The sequence below is a fragment of the Rhipicephalus microplus genome, chromosome X (assembly GCF_043290135.1).
Source record: "Rhipicephalus microplus isolate Deutch F79 chromosome X, USDA_Rmic, whole genome shotgun sequence".
NCBI classification, from domain to species: domain Eukaryota; kingdom Metazoa; phylum Arthropoda; class Arachnida; order Ixodida; family Ixodidae; genus Rhipicephalus; species Rhipicephalus microplus.
This window is the reverse complement of record NC_134710.1, coordinates 129087738-129102012: the sequence shown is the minus strand read 5'-3', so window position 1 is coordinate 129102012 and position 14275 is coordinate 129087738. Positions and strand designations below refer to the sequence as shown.

At 46.2% G+C, this 14275-nt stretch overlaps 1 long non-coding RNA gene across 1 annotated transcript in view; it reads right to left on the bottom strand.

Annotated features, from left to right (window-relative positions):
• The window catches only part of LOC142776981 (uncharacterized), a 37514-nt gene extending 23801 nt beyond the window's left edge, over positions 1-13713 (bottom strand). Inside the window, exons 1-2 of the long non-coding RNA XR_012887889.1 lie at positions 13585-13713; positions 12367-12504 (exon numbers count right to left, since the gene is read on the bottom strand). This is a non-coding gene — a long non-coding RNA (uncharacterized LOC142776981). The remainder of the gene's footprint in view (positions 1-12366; positions 12505-13584) is intronic.
• Positions 13714-14275: the final 562 nt, after the last annotated feature.

The following is a 14275-nucleotide window of genomic DNA, read 5'->3' as shown; positions in this document are numbered from 1 at the left end:
TTTCTTGTTTGGGATAAATTCAAAAATTGCATCGGTGTGCCACCTCTTAGAGGGGCGATTGGTTGTGAGAGGGCTTGGAGTTCCCATAAATTTGGTAGCTTATTCGGCGGCCTTGCCAGCCACCCACCACCGAGCCCAACAAGGGGACGCTGCGAGACGCGAAGGAGACACAGGCGCCAGCCGTACATGGCCGCTATAACCTAATATATCTACCCAAGGTTGGATATTTACACAAGGTTAACCCTTGCCGTCAGGAAAAATTGGAAGTAAAATGAAGTGAGGAGAATACAGGAAAGATGTAAAGTGAGAACAAAAGACGAAGATGTAGGGAGAGAGAGATAGGAAAAGGCAACTGCCGATTTCCCCAGGGTGGGTCAGCCCAGGGGTGCCGTCTACGTGAAGCCAGGGGCAAAGGGGTGTGTTGCCGCCACTGGGGGGGGCCTTAAAGGTCCAATCACCCAGCGTCAGCTCAACCCCCAGGATTCCCTTTTCCCCGGACACGGCAAAGCCACGCACGGCTAGGCGTGGGAGGGAGTAGAAACTCCCCCGTTAGCTCGGGTCCGTGGTGTCGCTACACACCAAACGCCTACTTGTGCAGGCGCTCCTGCGGGGTATCTGGAAAGCATGCATGGCATATCGTCATCTTGTTGTTAATGCTCGCTCTGCCAGAGAATACTTCACTGAAAGCATATCCTATATTGGAGGTGTGATTAATGCAGGAGATGAGCAGCTAGAGTGGCTACCTGCATTGAATGAAATGGTCGCACTTAAACGTTTTTAATCCTATTACGCCAAGCAAAGTGTGCTTGGCGTTTTTAATTGCCTTTTTGTACTTCTTGCGAAAGTGTTTGTACTAATTCATGTACATGATGTACTTAATTCTGAATAAAGAAAAAAAATCCGTCGATAGCTCAGTTGGTAGAGCGCTGGATTATAGATGTTCCAAGTGCAGACATCCATAGGTCGCTGGTTGGAATTCGGCTCGAAGGAGCAATCTCTTTGTTGTATTCTTTTTGTTTTAATTATCAATTTATTTGCACATGTGCAGCATCATAATGTACAAATAGATTTAGAGCATGTCGTACATAACACGAAGTGTGCTGGCACCTAACGTATGCATGCAAGACGATTGGGAAGGTTGAAAAAACGTCGCCACTTTACAAATCTCGGGGTAAATGCGTGTGAGTGGGCAATTAAATGTCATGCAGCTTCACGGTTCTCGCTATTTCGTCAGCCTCAATACTGCCTGCGATATCTTCGGCCAGAATGATGAAGCAACGCCCCGGGACGTAAATCTTCCGTCGATAGCTCAGTTGGCAGAGCGGTGGAGGGTAGAGGTTCCAACTGCCGACATCCATAGGTCACTGGTTCAAATCCGGCTCAATGGAGCAAGCTTTTTGTTGTATTCTCTTTGTTTTATGTATCAGTTTATTTGCCCATGCGAAGCATCATAATGTACAAATCCAATTAGAGCATGTCATACAACACACAATGTGTGCTGGCACCTAACGTATGTATGCAAAATGACTGGGAAGGTTGGAAAAACGTTGCCACTCGTCATACAGAATCACGGTGCTCGCTATTTCGTCAGCCTCAATACTACCTGCGCTTCCCTCGACATAAAGAATGAAGCAGCACAATATTACCCCCATCTTCCGTCGATAGCTCAGTTGGTAGAGTGGTAGATTGTAGATTTTCCACTTGCAGACATCCATAGGTCGCGAATTAGAACATGTCATACACAACATGAAGTGTGCTGGCACCTAACCTATGCATGCAAGACGATTGGGAAGGTTGAAAAAACGTCGCCACATCGTCCGTCGATAGCTCAGTTGGTAGAGCGGTGGACTATAGAAGTTCATACTGCGGACGTCCATAGGTCGCTGGTTCCAATCCGGATCGACGGAGCATGCTTTTTGTTGTATTTTTTGTTTTATATATCAACTTATTTGCCCATGTGAAGCATAATAATGTACAAATTGAATTAGAGCAAGTCATACACAACATGGAGTGTGCTGGCACCTAACGTATGCATGCAAGACGATTGGGAAGGTTAAAAAACGTCACCACTTTACATGTGTCGGGGTAAATGCGTGTGAGTGGGTAATAAATATCATGCAGCTTCACAGTGCTCGCTATTTTGTCAGCCTCAATACTGCCTGCGATTTTTTCGGCATAAATTATGAAGCAACGCTCCAATACCCACATCTTTTGTCGATAGCTCAGTTGGTAGAGCGGTGGAGTGTAGATGTTCCAATTGCAGACATCCATAGGTCGCTGGTTGGAATTCGGCTTGAAAGAGCGATCTCTTTGTTGTATTCTCTTTGTTTTATTTATCAATTATTTTTCATATGTGCAACATCATAATCTACAAATAGAATTAGAGAATATCATACGTAACACGAAGTGTCCTGGCAACTAACGTATATATGCAAGACAATTGAGAAGGTTGGAAAAACGTCGGCACTTTACTAGTGTCGGAGTTAAATGCGTGTGAGTGGGTAAATGATTGTCATGCAGCTTCACGGTTCTCGCTATTTCGGCATCGTCAATATAGCCGGCGCTTCTCTCGGCATAAAGAATTAAGCAGCGCCCTAGTACACCCACCTTCCGTCGATAGCTCTGTTGGTAGATGGGTGGACTGTAGAGGTACCAACTGCGGACATCCATTGATTGCTCGTTTGAATCCGGCTCGACGGAGCAAGCGTTTTGGTTATTTTTTGTTTTAATTATAAATTTTTCGCCCATGTGCAGCATCACAATGCACAAATCAAATAAGAGCATGTCGTACTGAACACGAAGTGCGCTGGCACCTAACGTTTATGTGCAATACGATTGGGAAGGTTGGAAAAACGTCGCCACATTACAAGAGTCGGGGTAAATGCGTGTGAGTGGGTAATTAAATGTCATGCAGCTTCACGGTTCTCGCTATTTCGTCAGCCTCAATACTGCGCCTGCGATTTCTGCGGCATGAATGATGAAGCAACGCCCCCAGTACCCACGTATTCCACAGATAGCTCAGTTGGTAGAGCGGTGGACTGTAGAGGTTCCAACTGCGGACAGTCATTGATGGCTGGTTCAAATCAGGCTCAACAGAGCAAGCGTTTTGTTGTAATCTTTTTGTTTTATATAAGAATTTATTTCCCATGTGAAGCATTATATAGTACAAATTGAATTAGAGCATGTCATACGCAACACCAAGTGTGCTGGCACCTAACGTGTGTATGCAAGACAATTAGGAAGGTTGGAAAAACGTCGCCACTCGTCATGCAGAATGATGGTGCTAGCTATTTCGTCAGCCTCAATACTGCCTGCGCTTCCCTCGACACAAAGGATGAAGCAGCGCCCTATTACCCCCTTCTTCCGTCGATAGCTCAGTTGGTATAGCGGTGGACTGTAGATGTTCCAATTTTCAGACATCCATAGGTCGCTAGTTGGTATCCGGCTCGAAGGAGCAACCTTTTTGTTGCATTCTTTTTGTTTGATTTATCAATTTATTTCCATATGTGCAGCATCAAATGTACAAATTAAATTAGAGCATGTCACACAGAACACTAAGTGTGCTGGCACCTAACGTATGCATGCAAAACGATTGGGTAGGTTGAAAAATACGCCGCCACTTTACAAGTCTCGGGCTATATGCGTCTGAGTGGGTAGTTAAATGTCATGCAGTTTCACAGCTCTCGCTATTTCGTCAGCCTCAATACTGCCTGCGATTTCTTCGTCATGAGTGATGAAGCAACGCCCCCAGTACCCACATCTTCCGTCAATAGCTCAGTTGGTAGATCGGTGAACTGTAGAGGTTCCAACTGCGGAAATTCATGGGTCGCTGATTCAAATCCTGCTCGACAGAGCAAGCTTTTCGTTGTATTCTTTTTGTTTTATATATCAATTATTTGCCTATTTGAAGCAATATAGTGTACAAATCGAATTAGAGCATGTCATACACAAGACGAAATTGCTGGCACCTAACGTATGTATGCAAGACGATTGGGAAGGTTGGGAAAACGTCGCCACTTCTCATGCAGAATCACGGTTGTCGCTATTTCGTCAGCCTCAATACTGCCTGCGATTCCTTCGGCATAAATGATGAAGCAGCGCCCCAGTACCACATCTTCCGTCTATAGCTCAGTTGGTAGAGCGGTGGACGGTAGAGGTTCCAACTGCTGACATATATAGGTCGCTGGTTCGAATCCGGTTTGACGAAGCAAGCTTTTTTGCTGTATTCCCTTTGTTTCATATAACAATTGGTTTATTCACACACCGCCGACGGCTGTGCGAGAAAAGGCGCAAAGCGTCCTTCATCTCTCTTTCTCCACGCATACGCTCCAATACTCAAGGTCACAACTCCCTTCATGGTAGACGAAGTAAACACAAAAAAAAAGTAAGACAGAGCAAAATGACACTCAATCTCTGGTCAAAATAAAATAAAACCATAAACTACAAATAATACATAATATTAGACAAAAGAAACAAAAAACACATGAACACTTAAAAAAACACTTGCAGCAAACAGGACGTAGTAAATTTCTTTACCAGAAAAGGCCGTAAAGAAGCTAACCTATACTGAGGCTAGACAGTAAACTGAGCGCCTTCGGTAGCGGAGAAGTCCGCCGCCCGGCACGAAATCACAAAGGTGACCGCTTCCTCAGATTATACCGGTGCAGGGTTCCGAATGCGGTCTGCCGCTTCGGGCGTGCCCGTTGCTTTCGCGAAGTGCCGCAGGGCGCTGACGCGAGCTCGTCAGACCGTGACAAAGGGCGTCAGGTCTGCGATGTGGGCACGGTTGAGTTTTTTCAAAAGTGATCTTTCAGTTAGTACGCGCCACAGACGCTCACTGACAATCGGTTCATAAGGCCGGGCGACTTGCCAACCCTTGGTTCAACCGTTTGTCAGACGTGGCAGGCACGGAAAGCGATAAAAGTCACGCTTCGTGCCGGGCCACGTCACAACGTTGCCCGGTTTGCAATAACTTTCGAGTCGCTCAGGTGACCGGCCATGGGTTCGTCGTGCGAAGATCGCAACAGTGTGGCTCTCAGACTTGTTTGAGTATAGTCACCTTAAACGAATCGATGGATTCGTCGTCAGTGGCTATATAGTTCAGCAGGAGCCCGTCATGGTCCAGCAAAATGAAGCCGCCGTAGACTCGGCGACACACGCTGTTTCAGCCCCCTATTCGCGCCCACTGCAGAACAAGCAGCGTAACGGCGCTCCGCGTCTCATTGAGGCGGTCATTATCGGCGCCCGCCGCAGAGCAAGCAGCGTATACGGTGCTCTATCCCTCCGAGACTCGAAACAGATCACTTTGCTGAGCCTTCAGTAGCTCTTCGCTGCCGAAAGCGATTCCCATTCTCCCAAAGGGAGGAGTCTGGTATCGCGCCCACTGAGGACAGCAGCAACCGCCGCGTGTACAGCGTCACGGGTTCGCTCTCGGCACAGTGGCTTTCGGAAAGTTTCCCCGCTTGGCCGCTACGCAGTGCGCCGCTTACCTGGATAGCAGCCAAGGTCGTCCTCACGGGGACTCCCCCTTTTCGCTGCTGTTTCGCACTCGACACTTGCATGTGCTAAGGCACCACGAGCGGCCGTCGCACCGAAATCCAGGTTCTCGGCAGACAACAGGGGGCACGAGATAGCGCGTCAGCTACCAAGTTTGTTGTGTGTTCACCACAAAAGGGGGTGATGACACGCACGGGTGCCGAAGGGTGCCCGTCGATAGATGCGATGACCTCTTTGTGCAACGCGGCATGCCACGAAGCAGGCATGTTGCAACGAGCCCGTATCGCGCAGGCCAACTGACTCGCTAAGAGGAGTCAAAAGCTTAGAGCTTTTGATACCGCGTGAGGCGCCATTGTAGTGACACGTATCCCAAAGAAGTACGGCCACTAGCGTGGGTCCGGTCTTCGCGAGCCGCAGGGCACGCGTTAACCGTCGCCATGGCGAGAACACAGTACTGCTCAAGGTCGCAACACTTTATTGTCTGTGGCAACACGAAAACGCAGTAGAGCCCATTCGTTGCAAAGGCGCGGCGGGAAAGCAAATGGGCTTATCCACGCCACGGGCGCAAAGATTCACACAGGGTGCCACGAGAACGTCTCCGTGGTAAAAGTGATTCAGGGAGACACCGGGACCAAGGCCTGGTTGCTCGAGCGAGAGCGAAGGCGCTGGCGTAGCTTCGGAGAGATACGGGTCGGCGTAGCCTGGCCACGCACTAGGAACCCGCACCACTCTTCGGCCTAGCGTTCGGAAGGGGGGGGGGGGCATAAGGTAAGCGTTCGCCGCAGGCGCAAGGCGCTGTTGGCGAAGTCCGAACGAGCCCCACAGGGAGCTGACGGACGGAAAAGAAAAGCGTGCTTACCCCCATGTCGTCCCAGGAGAGGTCTCTCTGTACTCCCGACGTGCGCGTGCCACACTTCTCGGGAGACTCTGCGCGGGGCACCACAGTCGACATCCGCTACTGGGTGAGAGGGGTTAAACGTCACTCAGCTCTCCCAGCACGGCAGACAGCGGAGGAGGCGAGTCATGTCAGGACATGAGAACAAAGAAAGAGGTGGCAAAGCCTGCGCAAAGGCAGCGGGCTAGCCTCAATTCCCACAAGTGTTACCTGTTTCTTTCTGTGATTATTGTCTTGTACGTTGTAACATGAGACTTAAACAAAAAGAAAACAAGTTTTGTTTGGATTTATGGAATTTTCACGCTAAACTACTTCGGGATGACACTTTTAATAACTTTGTGATATTAGGAATTAAGAACATTAAACTGATCGGCGCCTGTAATATTGGCGAGGAATGGGAACTTTTAAAGCAAAGCGTTAAAATGAATGCCATATCGAGAGCTAGTGTTTTAAAACATGAACAAAGAATGAAAGGAAATGAACTCAGAACAACGCTCAAAAAATTGATAGCACTAGAAAGCAAAGAGCCCGGTGCATATAAGGAAGATATTCGTGCGATCAAACGACAAATGAAGCTATTTGAGCAGGAACAAAGGAGCCCTTCTTCGAGCGAGAGCAGAGGAGGGGGCTATGGGGGAGACCACTACCAAGCGATAGCTTGAAATTGAGAAATTACGAGCACGTCGTAATCACATCGATGAAACAGAGGAAAATGACATTATGCTAAATACTAACAGCACAACTGAAGAAACTTTCTTTCTGTATTACAAGGGTCTCTTTGCAGCCCCATTGGTATAAAGTTTTTAAAGCGATGTGGTATAACGTTTTTAAAGCGATGTGGTATAAAGTTTTTAAAACACAAGTCTCACCAGTGTCACACGCTGTCTTTAAGGAAGCCTACACAATCAAAGCATTACAACCTTCATTTGCCGAGATGCACTCTATTCTAATACCAAATACAGATGAAAAAGCAAATTTAAAATTAGTTTCGTCATATAGGCCCATTTCGCTAACGAACACGGACTACAAAACACTCATGAAAGTATTGGCAGGTATATTGCAGCCCGTATCCACCGAAATAGTTGGGGAGCACCAAACGTGTGGCATCAAGAGGCGCTCAATATTTATGAACAGACACACACAATGCGCTGTGCCCTTGAGAGTTGCGATGCTTTTCATTCCCATGTTGCGGTCCTCCAGCTTGATTTAGAGAAGGCATTTGACTGCGTCCCACATGACGTGCTGTTCTCTATATATACTTGAACATGTCAATGTGGGATTTGTGATTACAGAGGGCATAGTCTTGGCGTACAAGAACTGTAAAAGGCGTCTAATCATTAACAAGACCCCGGGGTCTCCTATTAAGCTGGAACGTTCTATACGCCAGGCCTGTCTGGCAAGTCCACTCTTGTTTGCATTGTACATAGAGAGCTTGTGTTTGGCCATAATAGAAAACGAGACCATCCGCGGTTTCAGACTGCTTGACGCTTAGGTAAAAGTTTTGGCATACGCTAAGAAAGTGTACAAGAGACAGTTTCCATTGTCTCAAATTCTGGAGAAATTACAGAAAGTCGGATGAATTGGGGAAAGTACCTGGGGCTGTGGCACGGAGATTGGACAACAACCCTAGATATCTATGCTAACGTTCAATGGTTTAAAACTCCAGTAAAATACCTAGGCGTGCCTTTCGAGCACTACAACGACACTAATGACTACTGTACTGAACAAATAAAAGAAACGCACAAAAGGACAGCGCAGTGGAACGGCAACTCTTCTCAATGTTTGCCAGAGCCACTGTATGCAACATATTTTTAATGAGCAAATTATGGTATGTGATGCAGGTTTTGTGTTGCTCACAAGTGCACATGCAAAATCTGTATAGAATATTGCTGTGTTTGTATGGTTGTCCACTTGAGACAACCATACATCTGTTCATCTGTTCCGAAGAGTTAAACAGGGGACACTAAGCCTGTCGCATCTGGTCGTGCGACAACTAGTTAATCGTTTAATTTTCTTTTGAGATGTTCGGCACCCCTTCTTGAAAATCGTATGCCAGTTACGCCTGTGTCGTGTTTTGCCTAACTTTGCGGTTAGCACCGCAAGCATGCCCGGAGCCATGCACGTGAGGTTTCTTTAAGGAAGTTGCGTAAAGTGTCCGCTTCCTGTCAGTTCGGTTTTCCAATGAATACCTGTTTTTGGTGAAGACATATGCAACATGATTTTTCCGCTTTCAAAGTATAGGTTAATTAATAGTGGGGGAGAGGGCAATGATGTTCTTAAGCGTGTTAAGAAAATGCAAGTTCAGCCAAGGGCAAAAACCTTTTTTTTAATTACGCACGGGCACGTTACCGGTCAAGAATTTTTTTAGAAGATGGACTTTATATGCCACGGTGTTCAAACTTTTCGATCTGTCGAAAGCCGGAGACAATAGATCACGTTTTTTTTTGTTTGACGTTGTTGGGAAGGGGTCTACTTCTGGGATGTTTTACAGAAAAATAAAAAAGGAACTTCTCTTACATTCACTTGGTATCAGGTTTTTAACAGTAAAAAAGAGGATGGACTGCCTTTTGATTTTATAATGCTTCTTCTCCTCCATCGTCTATGGCAGGTTAGAATAGCCGGTTACTACTGTGAGCTTGACAGGCGTCTTGCGCACGTGCTTTTCAGTGAAAGCATTGCTCAATACGTTGACATACTCAAACAACAAGACTTTGTCCCGGAATAGCTCTCTATGGTTGATGAACCCCTGGTGAACCTAAAGGAATTTTAGCACTGTAACCACTAATAGTTCCGCGACTGTCTTGTCATCGGTTCTGTTGTGTATATTATTGTGCGTAGCGACCTATAAGAACGTTTGTACCAAGTGGAAAACAGGTAATAAATAAACAATTCTGTCGATAGCTGTGTTGGTTGAGCGGTGGACTGTAGAGGTTCCAACTGCGGACATCCATAGGTCGCTGGTTCAAATCCGGCTCGACGGAGCAAACATTTTATTGTATTCTTTTTCTTTTAATTATCAATTTATTTCCACAAGTGCGGTACCTTAATGTAGAAGTGGAATTAGAACATGTCTAACGCAACACAAAGTACGCTGTCGCCTAAGGTTTACATGCAAGACGAATAGGAGGTTGCAAAAACGTCGCCACTTTAATAGTGTCGGAGGTAAATGCGTGTGAGTGGGTACTTAAATGACATGCAGCTTCACGGTTAAGCATCACCACTGTCTGTGACTCCCTCAGCGTAAAGAAGGAAGCAGCGACCCAGCTTCGCCGTTTCCGTTGATGGCTCAGTTGGTAAAGAGGTGGACTGTAGACGCTTCGAACTTTGGGCGTCCTTAGACTATTGGTTCGAATCTGGCTTGACGGAGTACAGTTTTGTTAGTTTCTTTTAAGCGTTTAATTTAAAAAGTTCGACACATATGAAAATACCCATGCCCCGCCGTGGTGGTCTAGTGGCTAAGGTACTCGGCTGCTGACCCGCAGGGCGCGGGTTCAAATCCCGGCTGCGGCGGCTGCATTTCCGATGGAGGCGGAAATGTTGTAGGCCCGTGTGCTCAGATTTGGGTGCACGTTAAAGAACCCCAGGTGGTCTAAATTTCCGGAGCCCTCCACTACGGCGTCTCTCATAATCATATAGTGGTTTTGGGACGTTAAACCCCACATATCAATCAATCAAATACCCATGCCACTTTTGGCATCGTTACGCAACTCTAAACAACTGGTCGTATGAAACTTATGCGACTGTTCAAGAAAGGTCTGTGCGTACGACGTTTGTATACATATCTCATTTGGTAACGGCTCGCTCAACAAAAATTACAGCACAGTCACCTTTCCTCCGCGTGCTTTGCCTAACATTGATTTTCATCGTACCTTAGATCTGCCAAAAATTTTGAAAGAAGTTTTAACGCAAGACATTATAAACAACGCTACTTAAATAAGGATATTTTGTGATGACGGAAGATACACGTACCGCGTAATGAAGTAAGGCACCTTAGTGTGACAAGTTTCGTGATGTTTTCAGTACCTTAAACACGAGAATATGCGACATGTAATACCATAGTATAATGCGGAACTTCATGCCGCATTAGCATATGCATACGTTAATAAACTATCTTTGCCGCTAGTACAGCAGTCAAGTGTGGGCAGTTCTCGGTTATCGGCCACTATTCTATATCAGCAATCGTCTCATTGTCGGTGGCCCATTCCAGAAATTCTTGAAGTTTCAGCACAAACTGGCCCCAGGTAACAGACAGCAGGATAGTCGCGGTGACGCAGATGAGGGCGAGAACGAAACCGAGCCGAACCTGATCATAAAGATAATTCAGAATTAGCTTGCTGAATGTTATCGGCGTTAAAATGGCTTTATAATTAAAAAATGGGGCCATCGCAACTTTAGAATTTAAGGTACCCTAGAAAAACATAGATGGAATGCATCAGTATATGACCGAAAGAAGCATTCTTGAAACGATACTGCATAAGTTTGGGCAACACAGTAATAGCCTTGTTATACCATTGTTACACTGGCAAGCTAACCGCAGTTACGACCAACCACGCTTAACCATGTGCACGTTCAACCAATGTTAGCGGCAACCACGCTTCACCAATGTTAGACAGCGAAAAAAGCATCCTCGGGCAAGGCGGCTAGTCCATTCTTTGTAGGCGCCGCCATTTACTCGGTTGTAACCGCCAAACCAAAGTTGCCAAGCTCGGCTAGCTACAACCGTGGTTTTTTTGTATACCGTGTACCATAAGCGAACCTCGGTTATGCGTTACCGTGGTCACGTTAATTAACCGCGGTATAGGCTAGCTATATGTATATGTATATGCATAGCTATATGTGTATGTATATGTATATGTATAGCTATATATATATATATGTATAGTATATGTTCGCCCGTTTACCGACATATGTTTGGAAAAGCGAACCGTACTTATGTGTACCGAACGATAGGATTAGTTGAGTTCGTACATAAAACTCGATTATTGCAATAGGAATTTTATGCCCCAGGTGCATTTCGCCACCGGCGTGGGGATCTATGTCAAGATGTATGGTGGAAAAAATCCAATACGACGGAAAGAAAAAAAAGAAAAAAGCATTCTTGGAACACCTTCACAAAAATTGAATGAAGGACGACTGGCTTGCACGTGAATTTGTCTAATTGCACTAGAGTTCCAAGAGTGTGAAACGCACTTGACCAAGTCCAACATTCGAAGTCTGCGTAACTTTCTTCTCAAAGGCCTCAAACACACAACAAGCCTGGCCCAATGAACTATTCCTCAGGCCGCGGAATCGATTGGCTGTCGAGGTTCGGTCTATAGACAAATGAACGAATGGGTCTCAGTGCCGCCATATGGGACAGTTAACCTTTGAGTTTTGTATCTTTAACAGCTAAACGAACGGCGTCATGGTAGACACACACGCATAAAAACATTTAGGCTGGTGCATACAATGTTTCATGGCCATAGCAATTCACGTCGCAATATACAAAAAAACAAATATCGACTTAACGCCCCAAGATGGTGCGGCGTTCAGATGCGTTACGAAAAATAGTTTATAATGGCGAGGCCTCTAAAGTTGTACATGGCTACAAATTGCGATTCCCGTGAGCTGACACGCTAAAATGAGAGGGGTAATGGGGGAACACGTAATACCACTCAGTATTACGTGTTCACTATCGCATCACACTTTTACATCAACAAGCCCGTCGTTTCAACCGCGCTTCAAACTACAGCCTAGCGCTCGTAAGCTTTAGCCCCGAAGCCCAAGCGTGTAACGGTGGCTGTCGCACTCCCAAAAAAGAAGTTTTAGTGCTTTTCGTGTCGTACTGAGCTGCGTTATAAAGAGAGCGTAAGATACGGTACGTGCATTTTTTTGTCCTTGTTCTTGTGACCTAACATCTTATGCAAAAAGATTCGCGTTAGCTTAGGCATCACGAGGGGGAGCTTGGGTTGTTCCTGTGAACAAGATGAACGCACCATGTCTCTGACACCCATGCGTGCCATGTCGTAGACGATCACGTTGGATGAAGTTGAAGCCGGCAACATGAAGCCGAACAAGGAGGACAAGGTGACAGGCATGGCTAGCGACATCGGGTGCATCTTCAGTTTCACGGCCTGCAGGTAATTTCGAGCGAAACAGTTTTCTATATACAGTATCGCTTTACCCGTTATAATGTCAAAACCTATAGGTTTTGACATTATAACGTTTGACATTTTGGTTTGACATAGGTTTGTTATTTTGACCTATAGGCGCCCTGCAGCATCGGTTTTCTCTGGCTAACTCATGTACTTATTGAAGGGTATGCAGTCTATAGCTAGCTCAGTGCACGGGGAAACAAATTGAGAGACGAAACATTCACAATGTCCCGTGAACCACCTGTGAAAGGAACGATCGGCGCACACGTGTCCCTCTGAGAAAGCAAGTTGGGAGCCGAAAATACGAAAAATCTTTTTTTAGATGCCAACAGAACACTTCGGCTTTAAAAAGAAATGTATGTCTTTACGAGTTGCATTACGACTTAGTCTGTGTGCGGCAATACAGCCTAGGAATAATTGATTGATTGATTGATTGATTGATTGATGAGTAGGGTTTAACGTTCCAAAACCACCATACGATTATGAGAGACGCCATAGTGGAGGGCTTCGGAGATTTCGACCACCCAGGGTTCTTTAACGTGCACCCAAATCTGAGCACATGGGCCTACAACATTTACGCCTACATCGGAAATGCAGCCGCCGCAGCCGTAGAACTAGCTATTATATGAAATAATCAGGCTTTAGTGCTTCCTACGCATTCAAACTTATCAGTAGGTATGGCACGGGTCAATCATTAAGACGTATACGTCTTCTCCTTGGCCCCGTTGTTCGCTTTCATTAGAAACTTGCAACGTCATTTCTCTTCCAGTGGAGAATGCACAGAGATATTAGCACGAGTGAATGCTTTGAAAAAGTACTTTTACAAAGTAATATTCCGCCAACAGCTCATTTTCAGATAGAGCTACGATAGGCTATGACGAAAACTATAGACACGAGCTATCTCACTTCACGGTTGTACTTGCCTTGCTCATACGCCATCATGAAAACCGTTCTCGTCAACATCAATTCACTGCTCTATACAAACTGCTAAGTTTCTCTTAGTGTGTGTTCTTTAGCAGGTTTCTTTTTAAAGTGCTAACATACGAAACGTCGTCATACTTTTTGTACAGGTCCGTCATGATACTGTGGCCCGGTGTCTCTGAGAGAACACCTGTTCCTCCAATGCTGGCTGAGTAGGCCATGGACATCATCATCTCACAACGCAGTTGCACCAAGCAGTCATCACCCAACCTGTAAAAAAAGAAAGAAAAAACCCAGCCCATGCTGTTTTAAATGTACACGTGCACGGGATAAACAGCTCAGTTATGTAACTCTGATTGAATTAAGACAATTGTTGTGACTGGCGCCGTAGCTGACAAGGGAGCGGCACTCTTTGGATCCTCAAACAAGTAGCCGACAGGCCGGCTGCCTATGACCACCAGGCATTGTCCCTCCTAGCCGGAGGGTGAGACGTCGTGTCGCCACGACGCCATAAGCTGTTCGAGAGAGAACAACAAGTACAGCATCTTCCTTGGAAGAGACCGCGGCCGCCGCCGCAAATCGCCCCGCTAATTAAGCGAGCAGTTCGGCGGACTCTATGAAGTATGCCGTCTTGAGCTTGGGACCCCTCGACCAGCGGCACACACACGACGAGGAAGAGCTCCACTGGCGCCACCTTGGGTTGCAGTGATCACGGTGCAATATTGGACGTTCACGTGGGCCATGCATGCTCGTCCCCCTCGCCAGTTGTGTGCAATATGTGATCGGCTTGACGAAAAAAGCCTTCCGGGCGCGACCACCACGAGTTCGA